General features: G+C 46.5%; 1 protein-coding gene across 4 annotated transcripts in view; it reads right to left on the reverse strand.

Moving 5' to 3' along the window:
* The window catches only part of DNAJB2 (DnaJ heat shock protein family (Hsp40) member B2), a 147,509-nt gene that overhangs the window by 75,823 nt on the left and 46,392 nt on the right, over positions 1–25,294 (reverse strand). The gene's annotated exons all lie outside the window — the stretch shown is intronic.

Genomic DNA, 25,294 nt, shown 5'->3' on the forward strand with positions numbered 1-25,294 from the left:
AACAATTTAAACATAAAAAAACACTGCAATAAAAGAAGAAAAGAAGCAAATGACTCAATAACCAACTCCTGTTCTCTGTAAAATATTCCCTACACCATTTAATGGTAAAGACATCCTGTCCCAATGTAGTGATCACTTATGTTCATGAGAAGGGAAGTCACAGCATGAGACAGCAAATGAAATTATTCAAAACACAAAACTACAATGTGGTCAGAATTCAGCAGACAGCGGTGACTTACAGCGACTATTTGTACTTGGTGTTAAGAGCTCAGGCAGTTTTTAGGTCTCGGCTCTCCAAGAGACCTGTTGTATGTTCTTTGCGGGCTTCGGCCCGCCCATAGGCTTGTCATTTGCTGGTTCCCTCGTCGCCCCATTATTTGTTCTCTACATTTGCCCACGGCATGCACGCGTCATGCCTCTTCCCATCTTTAGTTTTCCCAGACAGCAGGAACCAGTGGAGGCGCATTGACCGAGTGGAGGAGGAGGCGTCATCTGTTGCTGGGGCAGGAGCCCTTTAAAAATAGCTTTGAGCGCCCGCAGCCGCGGGAAGCGCATTGACCGAGTGGAGGAGGAGGCGTCATCTGTTGCTGGGGCAGGAGCCCTTTAAAAATAGCTTCGCGCTCCCGCGGGACGCGCGCAGGCAGCGCCCGGGCCAAGGGCAGGCCCGTCCTGCGCCCGTCATCGCTCGTAAGAGGCTAGGCTGGGCCACCCCTCCTTCGTTTTCAGTGGAAGGTGACTATTCATATCTAATAACACTTGGAGTACAAACTGGTGGTTTTATTTTGCTTTTACTGGGTTTTTGACAGCTTAATTAGTTTGTTTTTGTTTGTTCTGCGGTTACATTGTTTTTATTTATTCTGCTATTTTTGTAGTAATGGGCAGGAAAAAAGGTCCATTAACTGGTCCACTGGGGGGTGGTGGTGGCGGTAGCAGACAGGGTAGTGGCACTACCACATTGGATTCCTTCCTCGCAAGAGCTGTCGGGGTTGTTACAAAGGAAATTGATTTGGCAGAGAGGAGGTTATCCATGGAACTGGAGGATTGGCGCCAGGCCCCAATAGACAATGGTCCTCGTGAGGCCGTGGATGTGGAGGTGGCTTATCTGGAGGAGGATCAAGGTGCTGTTATAGCTGCTGCTGAGTATGTCCAGGTTGAGCCAACAGAGTCAATAGAGGGTTCTGGTGGCCAAGGCCCCTCTAGAAGAAGTAAAAGACTTATTATCTTCTCCCCCGGCCTGCCCCATGGATAAATGTAGCCCTCCCCCGAGAAAAAAAAAAAGGCCCTAAAGAAATTGATATCCAAGCCAAAAACATCTTTTGTGGAGCTCCCTAAAGGTGCGAGCGGTGACCCCGCACCTTGTCAGCACCTGGGGTGTGATGCAACCAATTTATTGTCCAAATTTCGGGAACTGATCCAGGAGATTCTGTCCCCCGTTTTGGTGAAATTATCAGCCATAGAAAAAACATTCTCGCAGATGTGTGCAAGGAAGTCAAGGAAGGCATGGGGTAGGTGGATGTGTGGCTTTGACTAGGCATCCCCACTCCGGTGAGGAGTTGTCCCTACCAGAGGAAGTTGCGGGGCTCCTGGGAAAAACGTCCTATCCAGTGGTAAATCCTGTAAATTCTGGGGGACAGGGTTTTTGTGCTGAGACTGCTCCGGCTGCACCGACCTCTCTATTGAGGGCAGGTAGGACTGTTAACATGTCTAGTTGCAGTAGGCAGCCTGATCCGGATTTTGTGGCAGCCGGGGGGGATTGGCCAACAGCTGATTGGAAACGATAATTTAAACTTGCCGATGGCCAGGCCTTCCCCGGTCTGTCTGGATCTTCCCCCAGCATGTGCCCCCTACGTGGTAGTGTTGACAAATGTGCCTGTCCTTGCTCCTGGGGCAATTGAGTCTACGAACCAACTCATAAATAAGGTGGGCCATTGGCTGAGTAACAACTGTGACTTTTCATGCAAGGACTTTAAGGACATTCTGTTTGCTAGAAGAATTGGCTGGGTCGGCCCCAAAAATAAGGTGGGGAAAGAAGACCGTATCATTATAAATGTTAGATATCCTGCTCCGACCCAAAGGCTCCTTTCTACCTATCGTCCTGCTGTCCTCAGAGCAGGCTCAATGAGTATGGTCCCTCTGGGCTTTTTTTACAACCACATGCGATTGAGTACTGGGGTGTCTCTTGGTTATGGCAAGAATCCCCCCCAGGGTCAGAATAACCTGCAGGCGACTAGGAGAAGAACTGCTACCAATAGCAATTTATCCTTGGATGGGGTGGAATGACAATGCGCCAATGCATTGGCTGTACAGGAAGAGGTTCCTCCCCAATGTAATCTTATCTCATGGAATATTGCGGGTTATGATGCTAAGTTATCTGATCAAGCATGGGTTGGGTGTGTGACTAACTATGATGTCATCATGCTTCAGGAAACCTGGTCAGAGGGGCTGTCTGTGTGGGATGGGTATGGTAGATACGCAGTTCCAGCTGTGCAGTCTCTTGGTGGGCGCTCGAAAGGTGGCCTGGTTACCCTAATTCGCCTCTCCAAGATAGTGGGTGCCTTTCAAATTAACTGCAACCACCAAGGTATATTGTTGGTATGGGTAATCTTCTCCAATAATTTTAATATTTTATTGGTTAACTTCTATAACGCTGTGTGGGATGGGGGGTGCCAAATTGGGGCTCTGTTCTCCGTTCTTCAGGTTCTGAAATACAGAATGGAGAAGGTGGGGCTGGGGCTGGAATTTTGTGCTATCGTCTCTGGAGATTTTAATGCCAAGCTGGGCAGGTTCAGCACTGTGGTTAATCCCTTTATTCGTGACTGCGAGGACTACTCAGCGTATGGTCTGCAGGACTCGAGAGGTAGGGAGCTAATAAAGGAACTCAGGAAGATGGGCTTTTTGAATTTTTATGACATAGAAGCAGTAGGTACCCACCAACTTCCAACTTATGTGGGAAGAGGGTCTGGATCCACCATTGATTACATTTTTGTGTCTCCCCCTATCAGAGACTTAGTGACTGGGGGTGAAGTGCTAGGGGAGTGCTTTAGCGATCATAATCCCCTTATAGTGTCCTTTAAACTCCCTGGGGCCCTACGTAAATTAGAACGAGGTAGGCCTGTAGCAGTGGTGATAAAGGACCAGGGGAGGCGGCTTGGGTGGAATCAAGTGGACCCCCAAAAAGTTGTAGGAAGGGTGGTGGGGGAAAATTGACATCTATTTATGGAAATACTCCTGATAGAGGCTCTGAATCCTAAGACTGTTTTGGATGCTATAACAGTGGTAAATGCAGCAGTCAGAGACTGCCTTCTCTCAGTAGGCAGCCACTCCAGTAAACGTAAATGTGGCTGGTATGACAAGGCCTGCTATGATGCAAGGGCAAACCTAAAGATGGTTACCAAGAATCACCCTAGAGATTGGGCCCTTGTAAAAGAAGCTAGAATGAGGTATAAAAGGGCCCGGAGGGATAGTAAGCTAAAACATAAAGACAAAGCCTGGGAAGAGTTAGAGCGTGCCACTGCTCTGAAGGACCCTGGCCTGTTTTGGAAGGTGGTAAACAGAGGTGCCTTTGAAACAGAAACATCTGAGGGCCTTGGCTGTAACATCGCCCCGGAGGCCTGGGTAACCCATTTTTGTAAAATCTTTGAGGGTATTCCATTAAGAAATATCCGGGAGAACGTATATGATGTGGCCCCTAACCTAGCAATCAGGTTTTCGCTCCAGGAGGTTATTGATGCATTACAGAGTAGCGCGAGCAATAAAGCTCCAGGCCCAGACTCAATCCCTATGGACTTATATAAAGCTAACCCCCAGCTATGGGCACCTATTCTCCTAAATGTTCTCAATGCAGCAGTTACTGTGGGCATTCCTGCCTCTTGGAGACTGGCATGTATTGTCCCAGTGTTTAAAAAGGGTGATCGTAATGACCCTAAGTCTTATCGCCCTATATCCCTCCTGGACTCTTCTGCGAAGATTCTGGGACGGATCATTCTAAGGCGTCTGGAGGCCTGGATGATACGAAATGACATCTTAAGCCGGGAACAGTATGGTTTTAGGGAAGGCCTCTGTACGCAAGAACAATGTCTTAACTTACTGATGATGATCGGTAAATACACGCAGGCCAGGAAAGGTACCCTTTATCTTGCTTTTATAGACCTTAGTTGTGCCTTTGATAAAGTGAACCGGTCTATTTTATGGGAGAGGCTAAATCATTTAGGTCTGGATCCTAATATTGCAGAGCTGCTCCGATATCTCCACTCTGGGACAGTTGCAAATGTAAGGGTAGGGCCTAATGGGGAATGCTCAGAGGCTTTTAAACTTTCAAGAGGTGTGCGTCAGGGGTGTGTCCTGGCTCCTACTTTGTTCCTTCTATATACAAATGGACTGTCTGATTTTCTGATGAAACACTGTAGGGATGTCCCAAAGGTGAAGGGTATTGATATCCCTGTGCGGACATACGCGGATGACGCAGTCCTCATGGCCCGCACGATGAATGGTCTCCGGGAAATAGTTAGAGCTTATGTTACTTTTATGTCAGCTTTGGGTTTAGAGGTCAATTTTAAGAAATCACATTTTATTGTTTGTGGAAGACCCCTGAGCAGGGTGGGGGAGCTTAGGGTGGAGGATCACGTTATTAGCAGGGTCCATGAGTTCCCATACTTAGGGGGTCATTTTTGATGAGAAAGGATCCTGGAAACCCTGTTTTGCCAGAAGGGTTGTGCTTTTCCATGCAACAGTTGGTGCGGCTTTTGACTTTGCTGTAAGGGTAGGTAGTAGACCTATCAAGCCCCTGCTTGAAATCTATAGGCGGAAATGCCTTCCTGTCCTGCTGTATGGCACGGCACTTTGGGGGTATAGGGATACTCGAGCTCTTACGGTGGAAGAAAATCGCTTTTGTAGAAGGCTCCTGGGAGTTGGACAAAACATTCCTGGTTTTTGCCTTCACCTGGAACTGGAGCTTGAGTTTGTGCAGGATACTATCCAGTTGGCTCCCCTTCTGCTATGGATCTCAATCTGGAGTAACGAACATGCTACTCTTAATAGGGAAATCCTAAGGGATTGTTTGGCTTGCGACAATGCAAAGAATATTCCCTGGCTGATGCACATAAGGAAGATGGCTCATGACCTGGGGCGGCCTGAATTGTTTGATTATCCCGAGGGTCTGACTAGCCATGACAAGAAATGGGTTAAGGACAATTTTCTGAGAATACAGGCCTCCAAAAGGGAGGGGGAGGCTTTAGGGAAAAAATCAATCAGGGACTACATCATGTTAAAGATGTGGGTGGGCCCTGAGCGCTATCTTTTAGAAATAAAGGACGTGAGGGAAAGGTCTCTCATAACTCGATTCCGCCGGGAAGCATTAGGAGTAATTTGTGTTTCCCGCTAGGTCAGTATGGGGACAAATGTATTAGACTTTGCCCCTGCGACGGGGTGTCCCATCAGACCTTGCTCCATTTTACATTGTTTTGTGTTTTTTATGCACCGTTTAGAACTCGTTCTCCTAAGGCCCAAGGGTTTCGTGCAATATCGTCCTGCTTTTCTGTGGTTACAAATGGCCTCAGATATATTGGTATGGAAGGGCCTGGGATCATTCTTGAAGGGAGCTATCACCTGGCGTAATAATGTAGAGTTTTTAGAATGAGTTCTTCTATTTTATTGTTTTTTTTATGAATGTGGTTTTTATATGTTCATATCTATGATGGGTGTTTTTATCATATATGGTTTTATTGGTATATTAATAATGTATTGGTGATTATTTGCTGTAATGGATGAACTTTTTCATACCGAATAAAAGTAAAAAAAGTTACTATTCATACACAGCGGCCATTTTAGAAACTGTTTCTGGGAGTAATTTTTTTTTCTTTTCTTCTTCTTGGAGCACTCCTTGCAGTGCTCATGTTTTCAGTTCACTCACTCGGTCTCTTGTTTTAAATTCAGTATTATACAGTGCGAACACCAGCCTAATGTATTATCAGGACACAATTCCACTATGCATCACATACATCCAGTCCACATTACAGCTTTCCACATCATGCCACAAGATTCAACTCCACACGATTCCATTCCACTACATGCCATTCCACAACACACAATACCACTCCATATAATTACACTCCATGAACATACCAGTGCACTTAATTCCAGTATACTCAATACCACATAATTACTATCCACATATTTCCACTGCACGCTATGTCACATATTTCCACTACACATCTCCACACAATTCCACGCCACACAATTCCAGAATAAACAATCTGAATATAACCTACATAATTCCACACTACATACATCCACTCCAATCCCAAACACATGGCTAAAAGACATTTTAATTGACCACACCATTAGCCCTTGGATTGCCAAGACCTATTGGCTTTGCCATTGCTGCAGGAAGTTGGCTCCGTATATACTATTTCAAAGTAAGAAATAGTGTGCACAGGGTCCAAGGGTTCCCCTTAGAGGTAAGATAGTGGCAAAAAGAGATAATTCGAATGCTCTATTTTGTGGTAGTGTGGTCGAGCAGTAGGCTTATCCAAGGAGTAGTGTTAAGCATTTGTTGTACACACACAGGCAATAAATGAGGAACACTCACTCAAAGACTTACTCCAGGCCAATAGGTTTTTAAATAGAAAAATATGTTTTAGTTTATTTTAAGAACCACAGGTTCAAGATTTACAAGCAATACTTCAAATGAAAGGTATTTCACTCAGGTATTCTAGGAACTTTGAATAATCACAATAGCATGTACAGTTTTGACACAAATCGCAATAAGCTATTTTAAAAGTGGACAGTGCAAAAATCAACAGTTCCTGGGGGAGGTAAGTAATTGTTAAGTTCACAGGTAAGTAAAACACTTACAGGGTTCAAAGTTGGGTCAAAGGTAGCCCACCGTTGGGGGTTCAAGTCAACCCCAAAGTTACCACACCAGCAGTTTAGGGCCGGTCAGGTGCAGAGGTCAAAGAGGTGCCCAAAACACACAGGCTTCAATGGAGAACAGGGGTGCCCCAGTTCCAGTCTGCCAGCAGGTAAGTACCCGCGTCCTCGGAGGGCAGACCAGGGGGGGTTTTGTAGGGCACCGGAGAGGGGGGGGGGGGGGGGAGACACATGCAGGCACAGAAAGTACACCCTCAGCGGCACAGGGGCGGCTGGGTGCAGAGTGCAAACAGGCGTCTCGTTTTGTATTGAAAGCAATGGGGAGGCCCGGGGTTCTCTTCAATGATGTAGGAAGGCACGGGGGCCTCCTCGGGGTAGCCACCACCTGGGCTAGGCAGAGGGTCGCCTGGGGATCGCTCCTGCACTGGAGTTCGGTTCCTTCTGGTTCTGGGGGCTGCGGGTGCAGTGTTGGTTCCAGGTGTCGGGTCCCTTGTTACAGGCAGTCGCAGTCAGGGGGAGCCTCTGATTTCCTCTGCAGGTGTTGCTGTGGGGGCTCGGGGGGGGGGGGGGGGTTCAACTCTGGCTACTCACGGGCTCGCAGTCGCCGGGGAGTCCTCCCTGTAGTGTTGGTTTTCCGCAGGTCGAGCCGGGGGCGTCGGGTGCAGAGTAGAAAGTCTCGCGCTTCCGGCAGGAAATATGAAGTCCTTGAAGTTGCTTCTTTGTTGCAAGAAAGTCGCAGATGGTTGAACAGAGCCGCTGTTCACTGGAGTTTCTTGGTCCTTGGTTGCAGGGCAGTCCTCTGAGGCTTCAGAGGTCGCTGGTCCCGGTTGGATGCGTCACTGTTTTCTTCTAAGTTGGGAGACAGGCCGGTAGGGCTGGGGCCAAAGCAGTTGTCTCCGTCTTCACTGCAGGGCTTCAGGTCAGCAGTCCTTTAGGTTGCAGAAATCTAGCTTCCCAGGTTCTGGGGGCCCCCAAATACTGAATTTAGGGGTGTGTTTGGGTCTGGGAGGGCAGTAGCCAATGGCTACTGTCCTTGAGGGTGGCTACACCCTCTTTGTGCCTCCTCCCTGTGGGGAGGGGGGGGGGGTACATCCCTAATCGTATTGGAGGAATCCTCCTTCTACAAGATGGAGGATTTCTAAAAGTAAGGGTCACCTCAGTTCAGGACACCTTAGGGGCTGTCCTGACTGGGGAGTGACTCCTCCTTGTTTTTCTCACTATCTCCTCCAGCCTTGCCGCCAAAAGTGGGGGCAGTGGCCGGCGGGCGGGCATCTCCACTAGCTGGGATGCCCTGTGGCGCTGTAACAAAGTGGGTGAGCCTTTGAGGCTCACCGCAAGGTGTTACAGTTCCTGCCGGGGGAGGTAAGAAGCACCTCCACCCAGTACAGGCTTTGTTCCTGGCCACAGAGTGACAAAGGCACTCTCCCCATGTGGCCAGCAACATGTCTGGTGTGTGGCAGGCTGGCAAAAACTGGTCAGCCTACACTAGAAGTCAGGTATGTTTTCAGGGGGCATTTCTAAGATGCCCTCTGGGTGTATTTTACAATAAATTGTACACTGGCATCAGTGTGCATTTATTGTGCTGAGAAGTTTACACTGAAAACTGGGAAGTTTGGTGTCAGCCATTATGGTACTGTGGAGTTCGTGTTTTACAAACTCCCAGACCATATACTCTTATGGCTACTCTGCACTTACAATGTCTAAGGTTTTGCTTAGAGAGTGTAGGGGCATAGTGCTCATGCACATATGCCCTCAACTGTGGTATAGTGCACCCTGCCTTAGGGCTGTAAGGCCTGCTAGTGGGGTGGCTTGTGTGAGGTGGGCATGGCACTCTGAGGGGAGTGCCATGCCAATTTAGTCAATTTCTCCCCACTAGCACACACAAGCTGTGAAGCAGTGTGTTTGTGCTGAGTGAGGGGTCCCTAGGGTTGCATAAGACATGCTGCAGCCCTTAGAGACCTTTCCTGGCATCAGGGCCCTTGAAGGGACTTACCTGAGTGCCAGCGTTGTGCCAACTGTAGCGACAAAGGTACAGTTTAGGGGAAGAACACTGGTGGTGGGGCTGGTTAGCAGGGTCCCAGCACACTTTAAAATCATAACTTAGCATCAGCAAGGGCAAAAAGTCAGGGGGTAACCATGCCAAGGAGGCATTTCCTTACAATTGCCTGTTATGTTCATTATCAGTTGTGAAGTCTAGGTTCACAAATGACCTTCTGAGTATCTGCTGTGTAACTGAGTGCACCACAAGCTACTGTGAGAAATGTAGAGGCTGCTGATAAATTGTGGAATCCGCTTGTCATGGTTGCTAGGCCGATCTTAAGGCAGCTCTCACTAGCTGGGAATGACGATTTGGAGGGTTCCATTGTAGAGTGGACTTGCCATGTTTAGGAAGAATTTGTGACGTTATATTGCAAAAAAGATCAAGACTGAAGTAGCGTTAGTGAATATTCACTTCGCCGTGGGTAGAATGTGTCAGGCAGATGCACTGGTTTGTTGGACGATTTCCCTGATGGGTTGTAAGGCAATGTAGGGCAGAGTGCAGGGCTGAGTCGGGAACCCAAAGCAACCCTCGCAAAGTTGTCGGACTGGCCCCGTATGGAGCCTCACAAGCGAGCGAGCCCGATGACTGCTATGGTATTTGGGGGAGGAGAGGTGTCAGCAGCAGAAGATTACAGGAGCTGGACTTGTCTGCCCCACACACGGCTGCCACTGACGGGCCTTTTCATTTCTACAACTGCAAGGACAGCCCTCCCCCTTGAGTGCCAGCCCATATCTGAAGTGCATGATTAAAAACAAGCGTTTGCAAAACAATCAGTCTTGCATTTGCTCCAGTTAGAGCTGTTGGCATTGTAAATTCCTAACTGAACTTTTCTTGCCACAAACTGAAAATGAAAAGTAAAACATTAGTTGATAAAAGCAAGTTGATTCAAGGCGCCATGGCTGCCATGAGCAGGAGTGCGAAGGAGACACAAAAGGAAAAATAAGTTTGCTCGCAGTCAAACCTATCGGCAATCACGCAATTGCTCATGTAACAGGGTCAGTCTGCAGGGCGGTAAGAACACGGTTACCAGCATTACCAGTCGCCCCTGGTGGAGCCTCGGTGCTGAACGCATGGAGGGAGGGTATGTTTTTTGCAACATATGGATGCCTAGGGATGGATAATATGTGCCAGCAAGACATCACTCTTTGCCTTTTGTCCGATATTATTGTATTACCGCAGCCAAAAAACAATAATGGTTTTCATATTTTTGATATATGGCAACCAAATTCATCATAATATGTGGAAAAATAAATCTACTTAAACCAGATTGGTTAAATTCCATATAATTTAAAAATAATCATGATTATCAATTGTAATAATAATTTAGTCCCTAAAAATAATAATAAAACTTCATTGTATTCCTCATATATGTTGATGCATAATTTTCACTTTCAATTTCAAATAATAGTTGTCACATCTTACATAGGCAAGATATGTCATGAGTGAATATAAATACAATTTTATCATTCACATTCGTGGTCTTCTGAACAGGTGTTATCATTCTCTGCGTCCGTTTCATTTTCACAGGCAGGAAGTCTGCACGTCAGTCCACTTGAGCTCATCTAGACAGCAGACACATTCGCAGTTTGCACATCCTAATGCAGTTGCGAGCGCAGATCTAACACAGCCTGAGGAGCCGGCTGCCCCTCCATCCAGTCCTCTGCCAGCTGCTCTTCTCCCTCGTGTTTCTAACTTCCACCCTCTGCCAATTGGACTATGTCTGTGGATCATTCAGAAGACATCTCTTGCTTATAGCAGCGTGATAATCCACACGTCCTGCATGTTTCTTCAGACAGTCCGTGCAAGATGGAAGTTGATAACTGTATCTCACCCTTTTTTGTGCAGAATAGGAGATATCTCAAGTCATTCACGTGATGAACCAAAGATTTTGGTACATTCAGCAAGTACAAGAATTGTGCCAGTTTGTCTATTAGTTCTTCAGAGAGATCCCATTCGTCTCCGAGCTGTGAAAATGTTTCGCTCCAGTGTATGTCTGTTTGCAGACACGATTTTGAATGCATTTACTTTTTCCTTTTCCCGCAAATGCACTTACTGTGTCACATCAGGTAAACGTACGGAGACCTATCACAGCTCGACAAACATTTTCACAAAGAGTTGAAGCTATTTTCCCCAATCTTAAGGACTTGCGTAAGTATTTTACCACCACATTTCAGAAGCAATTCAGCCATGATTCTGTCATGGAATCCCAAACAAATAATAAACACATTGGTGTAATCTGAGCTGATTATTGCCACACAATCCTAATTAGCAGCGTAAGCAGCAACAAACGACCATCCGCTTCTTCATGTTTACTGTTGAGATCGGGTACTTTGCAGCTCTCTTCAGGTGTGATTTTGTAGCATTTATCTTCACAGTTTGTGAACAGTGTTTTATTCTCAAGTTGTACAAAATACTGTGGTTTCTTCCATGCGTTAACAAGAATTGCGATGAGTTGTTTTGTTCCTTACGTGGCTTAGGAATTTCCTCCACTGTCTGACAATCTGGGATGCTCTGTAACTTGTGCCCGAGTTTGTCGCTGTTCTCAATAGACGTCTTACTGTACAACCTCGTTTCTTTGACTCCTGTTTCCTTCCCGCAAAGCCATGGACAAGACAGACAGACAGAGCCGCCTCTCCAAAGTTTGATTCCTCTCCTTTTACTCTCTGAAGAAGACCATAAGATCAATCAGCTGAGTTTCCAGGTATTTCCACAGCACGGGTAACTTTTTCCTGCAAGTGTATTGCTGAAGCAGCTTTGTTTGTCTTTCACGACAGACGTTCGAGTTGCTAAAGCTTATGATAAGAGAGTACATCCACCATCTGAAGGTTCAGATTCTGTGCTGTTACAATGATTCAACCAAATAGAGCTTTGTCTGCTTTCATGATGATTGTAGTGTCAATGCTGTTCACTGGCTTCTTCTTAAACATGCTAGTGAAGGTTTAGTTTATTAATTTTCATTGGGTCATGAAACTTCACAATAGGTGGATCATTTTCAAGTCGCTCAAGTTTGAAGTCTGTATAGCACTATTCACCTATTTCATGCACCTTCATTATGTTTGATACTAGGCAAGGAGTTAGGGCTTGCCATCACATATTTTCCATCTTTAGGCTTCCATAACTTGCCAATAAACCATATTAGAACCCATACTCCAAGTGGTACCGATAACACAGATGGTACTGTGGAGCAAGTACAAAACTCCCAGCTATTGAGAAACAAAGCTTTGACTCTGTTGAGGGCACAGAGGCAAGTATTAATCCAACCAAAGATCATTTTGAGGATTGATTGCTCCTATCCTGACAGATCTCCACTGATGAAATAAGTACAGTTTTTATGAACATTACAGGTGGTAAACTGTTGTGTTTGGTGACGGAATAGTCTAATCCATGATGTGAGACTACGTTATGGGAAGGTTAAAAGAGCATGTTAACTGTGGTTTCCTCATCTCATCATAGATGCAGAACAGAAGTATGAATAGTTTTCTGATCAAGTGTGTTTCAATAGAAGAGGGTGCAGGAGACCGGAAAGTACTCAGTCAGTAAGATCTGACATTCTAGGCAAAAATTCCAGAAGTCCATCACCATTTCAGCACGTGGCCCCTCTACCCACAGCCGATCTCGGCCCAGGGGACCCCATCCCCCAGCCATGTGAGCTGGGTGCAACCCCCCTCTCCCCAGGCACCCAGTCTCAATGTTGGGCACTGTGGGGGTAGCCTGAGGGCCCTCACAATGCAAGCGGACTCCAAGCTGCAGCCAGCACTGCTGTCCGAGAGTAGTTTCCTCTGTGTGCTTGCCTCTCTGCGGGCAGACAAAGGAAATCTCAGCTGCGATGAAGGGAGAGCTGTTTGATGCTGTGGCTCTGGCACCAGAGCTGCGGGATCAGGGGGTCTGTACCCTGGCCCCTTTTATTTTTTTGTTGTGGGACTGGACTGACAATCCCAGTGATTGAAGTTTTTCCACCTCTGTTGGAAAGCCACAGAATTCTATGTTGAAAGCCTGCGCCGTTTAATGCACCCAGTGGCCCGCCATGATTTCTCTCCACTTTTCAAAGAAGTTCCCTAATCTTCTCCCTAACCTCAGAACAGAAAAAGAGACCCTTACAGTAACCTCCAGAAGAGTCTCCTGGGACCTGCTCGAAGCTGCGTCTGTTTCCTCTGCACCTGAAGCTCCCTCTAGAGGGGCAGATGGCTCTGAATTTCTATCTTACCAGTCACTGTTGCGTCGAGTGCCTTCTCTGGGGACCTTGGCCAAAATGGCCAGGTGAGCATCCCCATGCTGTTCAGTCCCAAGGAATACTACAGATTTTTTTTATTTTATTTTTTAAATAAACGAGTGCTGCCATGATCTTTCCTAGCTTCTTAACAAAGGGATGCCCGAAGAGGAACCGTGTGCACTATTCCTACCTCCGATAGAGCCAGAACTCCCAGGTTTGGGTCCATATTTATCAGCGTGGGTTTACATCTCAGGTGAGCCTGCGCAATCCATGTTCTGCTGGAGTCCAGTTCGATGATGTAGGTGATAGATCTGGTTTGGATTGAAAATACTAGAGTGTTCCTGCCCCTGGACAAACCCTCCCCTGTGCAGGGCTCCTAGAAGCTAAGGTTTCTATGGTTGTTCCACCACCTTCAGTGCCTGTAAATCCCATTGTTTCTACCACCAAGTGGGGTCAGGAAAGTTAGAAGTAAATTCTGGAATCAGGTGGTTGGGCTGCCAGTAACCATCTAATGTTTTAGCTGTGAGTGCCCCTCCTCACATTGTCTCAACAACAGGTAGCACCTGATGCAAGCCCCGTCCCTTACACAGGCTTCCCTCCCCTGTGCCTCCCATGATGTGAAGCCGCCAGGTATCTGGGTAGGTAGACTTCATCAGCATCCTGCAGGTTTGTGTAATGTTCCTAGACTCCTGCCTCCACTAACTCTGTGGCCTAGGAGGGATCCCCACCAAGCGCTAGAGCTTCAAGGAGTCATAGAAGCAGACTGTGAAATTCAGCTGCCCACGAGCTGCTCCGTCGGTTAAGCTGCAAGAAAAACATTGTTATGTTATGTACAAGGACCTCATCTAATCCCTAGTCTAATGTCAGTGGCAGCCATCGTGAAAAGGGGATACAAGAAGTTAGACTTAACTCCTGTGCTTGGCAAAGTGGAGGAGATTAAAAGGGACTTTACGGTGAATGAAGCCTGATAACTGCTGGACTGTACAGTTTGCTACTTTTACTTCTTTTCACTGGAAATGTAGTTTACTGTTTAGAGACGTTAACTTGGGAAATGCTTCTGGGTTCGGACAAAGAATTCTTACCCACCAGCAGGTGGCGCCACAGAACGAGGGTCACCACTGCTTGCAAACACTTCCTTCAGAAGAGAACCGCATCCCAGCACCAGGTGGCGCCATGGGGACCATGTATCACACTACCCTGCAAACACTTCCTTCAGAAGAAGGACCACATCCCAGCACCAGGTGGCGCCATGGGGACCATGTGTCACACTGCCCTGCAAACACTTCCTTCAGAAGAACCACATCCCAGTACCAGGTGGCGCCATGGGGACCATGTATCACACTACCCTGCAAACACTTCCTTCAGAGAACCACATCCCAGTACCAGGTGGCGCCATGGGGACCATGTATCACACTGCCCTGCAAACACTTCCTCCAGACCAGAACCACATCCCAGCACCAGGTGGCGCCATGGGGACCACAACTGTGCAAACACTTCCTTCAGAGAACCACATCCCAGCAGCAGGTGGTGCCATGAGGCCCATGTGTCACACTGCCCTGCAAACACTTCCTTTAGAAGAACCACATCCCAGTACCAGGTGGCGCCATGGGGACCATGTGTCACACTGCCCTGCAAACACTTCCTTCAGAAGAACCACATCCCAGTACCAGGTGGCGCCATGGGGACCATGTATCACACTACCCTGCAAACACTTCCTTCAGAAGAAGGACCACATCCCAGCACCAGGTGGCGCCATGGGGACCATGTGTCACACTGCCCTGCAAACACTTCCTTCAGAAGAACCACATCCCAGTACCAGGTGGCGCCATGGGGACCATGTATCACACTACCCTGCAAACACTTCCTTCAGAAGAAGGACCACATCCCAGCACCAGGTGGCGCCATGGGGACCATGTGTCACACTGCCCTGCAAACACTTCCTTCAGAAGAAGGACATCCCAGTACCAGGTGGCGCCATGGGGACCATGTATCACACTACCCTGCAAACACTTCCTTCAGAGAACCACATCCCAGTACCAGGTGGCGCCATGGGGACCATGTATCACACTGCCCTGCAAACACTTCCTCCAGACCAGAACCACATCCCAGCACCAGGTGGCGCCATGGGGACCACAACTGTGCAAACACTTCCTTCAGAGAACCACATCCCAGCAGCAGGTGGTGCCATGAGGCCCATGTGTCACACTGCCCTGCAAACACTTCCTTTAGAAGAACCACATCCCAGTACCAGGTGGCGCCATGGGGACCATGTGTCACACTGCCCTGCAAACACTTCCTTCAGAAGAACCACATCCCAGTACCAGGTGGCGCCATGGGGACCATGTATCACACTACCCTGCAAACACTTCCTTCAGAAGAAGGACCACATCCCAGCACCAGGTGGCGCCATGGGGACCATGTGTCACACTGCCCTGCAAACACTTCCTTCAGAAGAACCACATCCCAGTACCAGGTGGCGCCATGGGGACCATGTATCACACTACCCTGCAAACACTTCCTTCAGAAGAAGGACCACATCCCAGCACCAGGTGGCGCCATGGGGACCATGTGTCACACTGCCCTGCAAACACTTCCTTCAGAAGAACCACATCCCAGTACCAGGTGGCGCCATGGGGACCATGTATCACACTACCCTGCAAACACTTCCTTCAGAGAACCACATCCCAGTACCAGGTGGCGCCATGGGGACCATGTATCACACTGCCCTGCAAACACTTCCTCCAGACCAGAACCACATCCCAGCACCAGGTGGCGCCATGGGGACCACGAATACCACAGCTGTGCAAACACTTCCTCTGGAAGAACCACATTACACCACCTGGTGGAATCAAAGGACCATGAATATCACTGTTCTGCACACGTCCTCAGACGAGAACCACATCCCAGCAGGTGGTGCCACAGGATCATAAATGCCACGGCAGGGGAAGCACTACCTCTGGAACAAGGTTTCCCAATCTGTGGTCCAGGAAACCCTGGGGTTCCGCGAAGCCTCCTGAGGGGGCCCGTGACTGCTTAGCAAATTAACTAATATTAACAGATTAATAAAGTGTATATAAATAAAGTGGCTAAACGTACAATTGAAAATTTTAAAACGAACTGTAAATGTCAAGGAATTTGATATTGGAGGCTAAAAATTAAATTAGTGTCCTCATTGATTTGTTGGCGCAGTGCGGGTGTATCAAACAGAATATAAGATGGAGAATGGGTGGCTTCAACTGAATTTAGAAAAGCTCAGACATTCCTTTAGGGATGAAAATGTGTATTTTGTCTGCAAATTAAAAATGAAATGTTATAATTTGTGTATGTGTTTTTGACGTTTGTTTCTGTATTTTTTTGCCTGTTTTGCGGTTCAAATCATCGGCACCCCCAGATTCCAATAATGATTCAGTGCGGGTGCCCAGGTTCCAGTAATGGAAACCACTGCTCTAGAAGAACCACCTTACATCAGCTGGGGGTGCGAAGGGGCCACGAATACTAAGTACTGCTTCACAAAAGATCTCTGGAAGATCCCCATCCCTCCAGCGGGAGGCGCCAGAGCACCACGGAGAGGCTGCTCTACAGAGTCTGCAGTAGCAGTTTGTTTAGGGGATGCCCACCCACAATCAGAAGGATGTGAGACACGGGGCAGCTGCAAAGAGTCGAGAGGCCCCTGCGACTGGTCTCAAGCAGCCAACAACATGAAGTGTGAACCAGGAATCTAGTGTTCAGGGACTTTGCAAGTTTTATAATTCCACAGAGCATGATTCTGGTCATAACGTAGGAGCATAAACTGAATTTAATAATACTTGTTTTCTACAGACCTTATGTATGCACTCTCTCCAGTTCTAGGCGCTATAAATGGCCACTGATACGGCTACACTCGCACATAGATTACATCGGATGATGAGGGACGATTCTGCCCTGCCGGGATCTAAACTCATGACATTCATATCAACACTTGGATTGTTAAATTCATAAAGCGCACAATTGCCCACAGGCGTCTTGGCGCTAGCAGATACTACGACCAACAGCATTAAAACAGCCAGTTTTAAAATTGATCAGCGTTATAAAGATACTGTAAACAGCCACGTTTTTAGCTGCTTGCGAAATCAAACAAACTGTCCTTGGCCTTTGAGAGGCGGGGGCAGTCCGTCCCAGAGGGGGCAGTGAGCATGGACGAACCCAGGACCACCCCAGCTTGCCGTCTTACTCCTGGAACTGAAATGCTTCTAGTAAGGCAGATCGAGGAGGTCATCTAAGCACGTACCAGGCACTATTTCTTTGAAGGTGCTCTTGCTGTGAAGTGCTTTGTGTGTCCGGCATGATGCTCTGAACCAACTCTTTTCTTCACAGGGAGCCAGTGACGCTCCGCCAGTGCACTCTCGGCTCAATTGCGCTTGGGTCGTTGTTTAAGCAGGCGGCACGCTGTTTTACAACATTTGAAGCTTGTTTAGCGGCCGCTGTTTGATGCCTAGGTGAAGGGCACTGCAATAATCCAGCCTGCACAGAACTAGGGAGATGACCACTGATTTTTGCAGCTCAGATGAAATAAAAGGTAGGACCTTTCTAAGCATTTTAATAATGAAAAAAAAAACATGAAGAGCATCATTTGTTGGTCTGTTCCGCACGTGACAATTCCGCATTAAATGTAAACCCTAGGTTTTTGGCTTTAAAGCTGGCGTGTGTGTGTGTGTGTGTGTGTGTGTGTGTGCGGGAGCGGGGGGGTTTCGGGACTGGGGCCTCCAGCATTAGTTATTTTCCACCCACTTTACAAGTGACTGCATACAATTGTTCAATTGATCTGCAACTTATCCAAGAGTGCTGGAGCTCGAGCCTCCAATCTGGGTGTCATCAGCATACCCTGTAGCAGTGAAAACAAACGAGTGGACAAATCTGGCTAAGGAGGCCACATATACATATATATATATATATATATATATATATATATATATATATATATATATATATATATATGGAAAATGTCACTTACCCAGCGTACATCTGTTCGTGGCATTAGTCGCTGCAGATTCACATGCTGTGCACAGTCCGCCATCTGGTGTTGGGCTCGGAGTGTTACAAGTTGTTTTTCTTCGTAGAAGTCTTCGAGTCACGAGACCAAGGGACTCCTCCCCTTTCGATTCCATTGCGCATGGGCGTCGACTCCATCTTAGATTGTTTTCCCCGCAGAGGGTGAGGTAGGAGTTGTGTATGTTAGTAATAGTGCCCATGCAATGGAATGAGTACGTATGTACATAATAAAGGTAAAGTAATATATTCACAAATGTACAAATGTTCAAGATCTACTTCTAAACGGCTACAGGCTTCCGGGGAGGCGGGAGGGCACATGTGAATCTGCAGCGACTAATGCCACGAACAGATGTACACTGGGTAAGTGACATTTTCCGTTCGATGGCATGTGTAGCTGCAGATACACATGCTGTGCATAGACTATTAAGCAGTTATCTCCCCAAAAGCGGTGGTTCAGCCTGTAGGAGTTGAAGTAGTTTGAAATAATGTTCTTAGTACAGCTTGACCTACTGTGGCTTGTTGTGCAGTTAACACATCTACACAGTAGTGCTTGGTAAATGTATGAGGCGTAGACCATGTTGCTGCCTTACATATTTCGTTAATTGGAATATTTCCTAGAAAGGCCATGGTAGCACCTTTCTTTCTGGTTGAGTGTGCCTTTGGTGTAATAGGCAGCTCTCGTTTTGCTTTAAGATAGCAGGTTTGAATGCACTTAACTATCCACCTAGCAATGCCTTGTTTTGAAATTGGATTTCCTGTATGAGGTTTCTGAAAGGCAATAAATAGTTGTTTTGTTTTCCTAATTAGTTTTGTTCTGTCAATGTAGTACATTAGTGCTCTTTTGATGTCTAATGTATGTAGTGCTCTTTCAGCTACAGAATCTGGCTGTGGGAAGAACACTGGTAACTCTACTGTTTGATTTAAGTGGAACGGTGAGCTAACCTTTGGTAAAAATTTTGGATTTGTCCTTAGAACTACCTTATTTTTATGTATTTGAATAAATGGTTCCTGTATGGTAAATGCCTGAATCTCACTCACTCTTCTTAGAGATGTGATGGCAATCAAAAATGCAACTTTCCACGTTAAGTATTGCATTTCACAAGAATGCATGGGCTCAAAAGGTGGACCCATGAGTCTTGTTAAGACAATGTTGAGGTTCCATGAAGGAACAGGTGGTGTTCTTGGTGGTATAATTCTCTTTAGGCCTTCCATAAATGCTTGAATGACTGGTATTCTAAATAGTGAAGTCGAATGAGTAATTTGCAGGTAAGCCGATATTGCGGTGAGATGTATCTTTATGGAAGAGAAAGCTAGATTTGACTTTTGCAAATGTAATAAATATCCTACTATATCCCTTGGAGATGCGTGTAATGGCTGAATTTGATTATTATGGCAGTAATACACAAATCTTTTCCACTTATTTGCATAGCAGTGTCTAGTGGTAGGTTTCCTGGCTTGTCTTATGACCGCCATACTTTCTTGTGTGAGGTCTAAGTGTCCGAATTCTAGGATTTCAGGAGCCAAATTGCTAGATTCAAAGATGCTGGGTTTGGATGTCTGATCTGTTGTTTGTGTTGTGTTAACAGATCTGGTCTGTTGGGTAGTTTGACATGAGGTACTACTGAAAGGTCTAGTAGTGTTGTGTACCAAGGTTGCCTTGCCCATGTTGGTGCTATCAGTATGAGTTTGAGTTTGTTTTGACTCAATCTGTTTACTAGATATGGAAGGAGAGGAGAGGGGGAAAAGCGTACGCAAATATCCCTGACCAGTTCATCCATAGAGCATTGCCTTGGGATTGTTCCTATGGGTACCTGGATGCGAAGTTTTGGCATTTTGAGTTTTCTTTTGTTGCAAATAGATCTATTTGAGGCGTTCCCCAAATTTGAAAATAACTGTTTAGTATTTGGGGGTGAATTTCCCATTCGTGGGTTTGTTGGTGATCGAGAGAGATTGTCTGCCAACTGGTTCTGAATCCCTGGAATAAATTGTGCTATTAGGCGAATGTGGTTGTGAATCGCCCAATGCTATATTTTTTTGTGTTAGGAGGCACAACTGTGTCGAGTGTGTCCCTCCTTGTTTGTTTAGATAATACATTGTCGTCATGTTGTCTGTTTTGACAAGAATGTATTTTTGGGTTATTATGGGTTGAAATGCTTTCAGCGCTAGAAATACTGCTAACAGTTCTAAGTGATTTATGTGAAACTGCCTTTGATGTATGTCCCATGGTCCTTGGATGCTGTGTTGATTGAGGTATGCTCCCCACCCTGTCATGGAAGCATCCGTCGTTATGACGTACTGTGGCACTGGGTCTTGGAAAGGCCGCCCTTGGTTTAAATTTGTACTGTTCCACCATAGAAGCGAGATGTATGTTTGGCGGTCTATCAACACCAGATCTAGAAGTTGACCCTGTGCTTGTGACCATTGTGATGCTAGGCACTGTTGTAAGGGCTGCATGTGCAATCTTGGGTTTGGGACAATGGCTATGCATGAAGACATCATGCCTAGGAGTTTCATGACCATTTTGACTTGTATCTTTTGTGTTGGATACATGGCCTGAATTACCTTGTGAAATGTTTGAATTCTTTGTGGACTTGGAGTGGCAATCCCTTTTGCTGTGTTGATTGTCGCTCCTAAGTATTGCTGTGTTTGACAAGGCAAAAGGTGTGACTTCGCGTAGTTGATGGAGAAACCTAGCTTTTGAAGGGTCTGTACAACATATTTTGTGTGCTGTGAACACTGTCTTAGCGTGTTGGTTTTGATTAACCAGTCGTCTAAATACAGGAACACAAGTATTTGCTGCCTTCTGATATGTGCAGCTACTACTGCCAGGCATTTTGTAAAAACTCTTGGCGCAGTTGTTATTCCGAATGGTAACACTTTGAATTGGTAATGTCTTCCTTGGAATACGAACCTTAGGTATTTCCTGTGTGAAGGATGTATAGGTATATGGAAATACGCATCTTTTAGGTCTAATGTCATGTAGTCTTGCTGTTTGAGCAGTGGGATTATGTCTTGCAACGTGACCATGTGAAAGTGGTCTGATTTGATGTAGGTATTTATTGTTCTGAGATCTAGTATCGGTCTCAGAGTTTTGTCCTTTTTGGGTATTAGAAAGTACAGTGAGTAAACGCCTGTTTTTTTGTAGACTTGGTACTAATTCTATTGTGTCTTTTTGTAGCAATGCTTGAATTTCTAGTCCTAGAAGATCTATATGTTGTTTTGACATATTGTGTGTTTTCGGTGGGATGTTTGGAGGGAATTGGAGAAATTCTATGCAATAACCATGCTGGATAATTGCTAAGACCCAAGTGTCTGTTGTTATTTCCTCCCAATGTTTGTAAAATTGGCTTAGTCTTCCCCCCACAGGTGTTGTGTGTTGGGGTTGTGTGACTTGTGAGTCACGGTTTATTTTGAGGAGTTTTGGGGCCTTGGAATTTCTCGATTTTTGTGGAATTGGCCCCCTCTATATTGCCCCCGAAAACCTCCCCTCTGATATTGACCCTGGTAAGTAGGCCTTGTTTGCGAGGTTGTGGTTTCTGTGGGTTGACCTCGAAACCCTCCCCTAAAAGGTGTTTTCCGAAATGTGCCTCTGCTCTGCGGGGAGTAGAGTGCGCCCATGGCTTTGGCTGTATCGGTGTCTTTTTTGAGCTTCTCAATGGCAGTGTCGACCTCCGGCCCAAACAATTGCTGTTCATTAAATGGCATATTGAGCACAGCTTGTTGTATTTCCGGCTTGAACCCTGAAGTGCGCAGCCATGCGTGCCTTCGTATCGTGATTGCAGTGTTTATTGTCCTTGCAGCTGTATCTGCTGCATCCATGGAAGACTGTATCTGATTATTTGAGATACTTTGTCCCTCTTCCACCACTTGTTGCGCTCTTTTTTGGAACTCCTTGGGTAAGTGTTCGATGAAATGTTGCATTTCATCCCAATGAGCTCTGTCGTATCTTGCCAAAAGTGCTTGTGAATTGGCGATACGCCATTGATTCGCTGCTTGTGCTGCAACCCTTTTTCCCGCAGCATCAAATTTGCAGCTCTCCTTGTCTGGAGGTGGTGAGTCTCCTGAGGTATGAGAGCTGGCTCTCTTACGAGCTGCCCCGACAACTACGGAGTCTGGTGTTAGTTGTGTTGTAATATAGATTGGATCTGTTGGCGGTGGCTTGTACTTTTTCTCCACCCTTGGAGTTATGGCTCTGCCTTTCACTGGTTCCTGAAATATTTGTTTTTGAATGTTTTAGCATTCTTGGGAGCATGGGAAGACTTTGGTACTGGCTATGGGTGGAGGATAGGGTGTTAAACATAAAGTCATCCTCAATGGGTTCAGAATGTAAGGTGACGTTGTGAAATTCGGCTGCCCTTGCGACCACCTGTGTGTAGGATGTACTGTCCTCAGGTGGTGACGGTTTTGTAGGATATGATTCTGGGCTGTTGTCAGACACTGGAACATCGTAAAGGTCCCATGCATCTGGATCATCCTGACTCATTGTAGTATGAGCTGGTGAGTGCATCAGTGGTGGAGTTGTTGCTGGTGATGCATGTATTGATGGTGGTGGAGACGGTGGTGGGGTTGATTTCCTTGCCACCTTTGCTTGTGGTTGCTTGTCCTTTTGTTGAAAGGCAAGTTTCCTCTTTATTTTGATTGGGGGAAGAGTGGTTATCTTCCCTGTGTCCTCATGAATATGAAGTCTTCTTTGCGTGTAGTCAGGCTCTACAGCTTGAAGCTCCTCTCCAAATCTATGTAATTGGGAGGTTAGTCCATGTTCCTCTGTATAGGAACTAGTTTTCGGCTCCGAGGCTGGATGTTTCGGAACCGAAACCCTTTCGGAAGTCTTTTTAGGCTCTGAAGAAACCTGCTTTGGTTTCGGCGTGGTGTCTCGGTGCCGAGATTCTTCGGTGCCACTTTCTCTGTGCCGAAGTTTCTCGGAGCCGCTGTCTCGGCTCCGAGGTTGCTGTGTGGCGGTATCTCGACCGGAGTCGGATGACTTCGACACTAGCATGCCCTTTTTCGGTGCCTTGGATCGGTCACCTAGTTTTCGGGTTAAGCCATGGCCTGTTGGCGGTGGCGTCCCCTGGGCTTTTGTGTACTTCTCGTGAGTCTTTATTTTCGACGTCTTACTCACGGTTTTGTGTGTTTCTTCGGCGTCGAGTTCTTCAGAATCCGACTCGTGGATGGAGAAAGCTTCTTCCTCCTCGAAGCGTTCTTGACCTGTCGGCGTGGACGCCATTTGTAGTCTCCTGGCTCTTCGGTCTCTCAGCGTTTTCCTCGACAGAAACGCTCGACAGGCTTCACAAGTATCCTCCTTGTGCTCGGGAGACAAGCACAAGTTACAGACCAGATGCTGATCCGTATACGGATACTTGTTATGGCATTTTGGGCAGAAGCGGAATGGGGTCCGTTCCATCAGCCTTGAAGTCGCACGTGGCCGGGCCGACCAGGCCCCGACGGGGGAATCGAAAAAACCCCAGGGGCCACCGGAGCTCTTCAAAATTCGGTGTCGATTTGTTCTAACTAACCCGATACCGAACGCAAACAATACCGACGGTTTTTTCCGAGATTCTAACTAACTTTCCGACCAATCTAAGATGGAGTCGACGCCCATGCGCAATGGAATCGAAAGGGGAGGAGTCCCTCGGTCTCGTGACTCGAAAGACTTCTTCGAAGAAAAACAACTTGTAACACTCCGAGCCCAACACCAGACGGCGGACTGTGCACAGCATGTGTATCTGCAGCTACACATGCCATCGAACATATATATATATATATCAAAAACGAAGTTGTCCTCATGTGAAAGCGCACTCCCAATAGGTTAATATAAACGGGAAGAAAAAGCAAAGCCAGGAACTCACAGTGAATTCTTTAAGCAGTTTCATTATTCCAGGCCTTAAGTTAGAAAATCATCTCTGGACACGTGTTTCAAGGTCAATCCTTTCTTCAACAGAGAAAAATATAAGTGTTTCACCCTTGTAGGTGCAGCCAGTGCTGGAGGTGTTCCAGGCATTTCTTTCTTACTGAAAAGACCGGCATGGCTTCAGCTTGTCTAATTACAGGCACCTGATTAGTCTCTTTAAATACTAGTCCACCCCAGTGGGCCTCTCAAGTGAGCAGTGCATGCTGGTTGGGGTGGTCCTGCAATTTTTTCTTTTTGCCCCAAGTGGGTTGCTGGAGCCAAACTAAATAATGACCCAAAGTGCAAAACCTTTGTAGGCGAATCCAAAGTAAAATTGTCAGATTTGCTGTGAATAACCCAACCTGATTGCTCTTATGTGACAATTCATTTTTAGTCACACAGACCTGCTACGATGTACAGTGGTGCTGCCTTCCCGGCTGGACAGGCCGGTTAATTATCAAAAACGAAGTTGTCCTCATGTGAAAGCGCACTCCCAACAGGTTAATATAAACGGGAAGAAAAAGCAAAGCCAGCAACTCACAGTGAATTCTTTAAGCAGTTTCATTATTCCAGGCCTTAAGTTATAAAATCATCTCTGGACACGTGTTTCAAGGTCAATCCTTTCTTCAGCAGAGAAAAATATCAGGTTGGGTTATTCACAGCAAATCTGACAATTTTACTTTGGATTCGCCTACAAAGGTTTTGTACTTTGGGTCATTATTTCGTTTGGCTCCAGCAACCCACTTGGGGCAAAATGAAAAAAATTGCAGGACCACCACAACCAGCATGCACTGCTCACTTGAGAGGCCCACTGGGGCGGACTAGTATTTAAAGAGACTAATCAGGTGCCTGTAATTAGACAAGCTGAAGCCATGCCGGTCTTTTCAGTAAGAAAGAAATGCCTGGAACACCTCCAGCACTGGCTGCACCTACAAGGGTGAAACACTTATATTTTTCTCTGCTGAAGAAAGGATTGACCTAGAAACACGTGTCCAGAGATGATTTTATAACTTCAGGCCTGGAATAATGAAACTGCTTAAAGAATTCACTGTGAGTTGCTGGCTTTACTTTTTCTTCCCATTTATATTAACCTGTTGGGAGTGCGCTTTCACATGAGGACAACTTCGTTTTTGATATAGATATAGATATAGATATATAACTCAGGACTGAGGTAAGACCCTTGGGGAACACCACCCTTTGCTCACAAGCTTCTAAAAACGAGGAGAGGAGGTCAGCGGCAGAGCCAGCCATCCCTATTTCG

The sequence above is a fragment of the Pleurodeles waltl genome, chromosome 3_2 (assembly GCF_031143425.1).
Source record: "Pleurodeles waltl isolate 20211129_DDA chromosome 3_2, aPleWal1.hap1.20221129, whole genome shotgun sequence".
NCBI classification, from domain to species: domain Eukaryota; kingdom Metazoa; phylum Chordata; class Amphibia; order Caudata; family Salamandridae; genus Pleurodeles; species Pleurodeles waltl.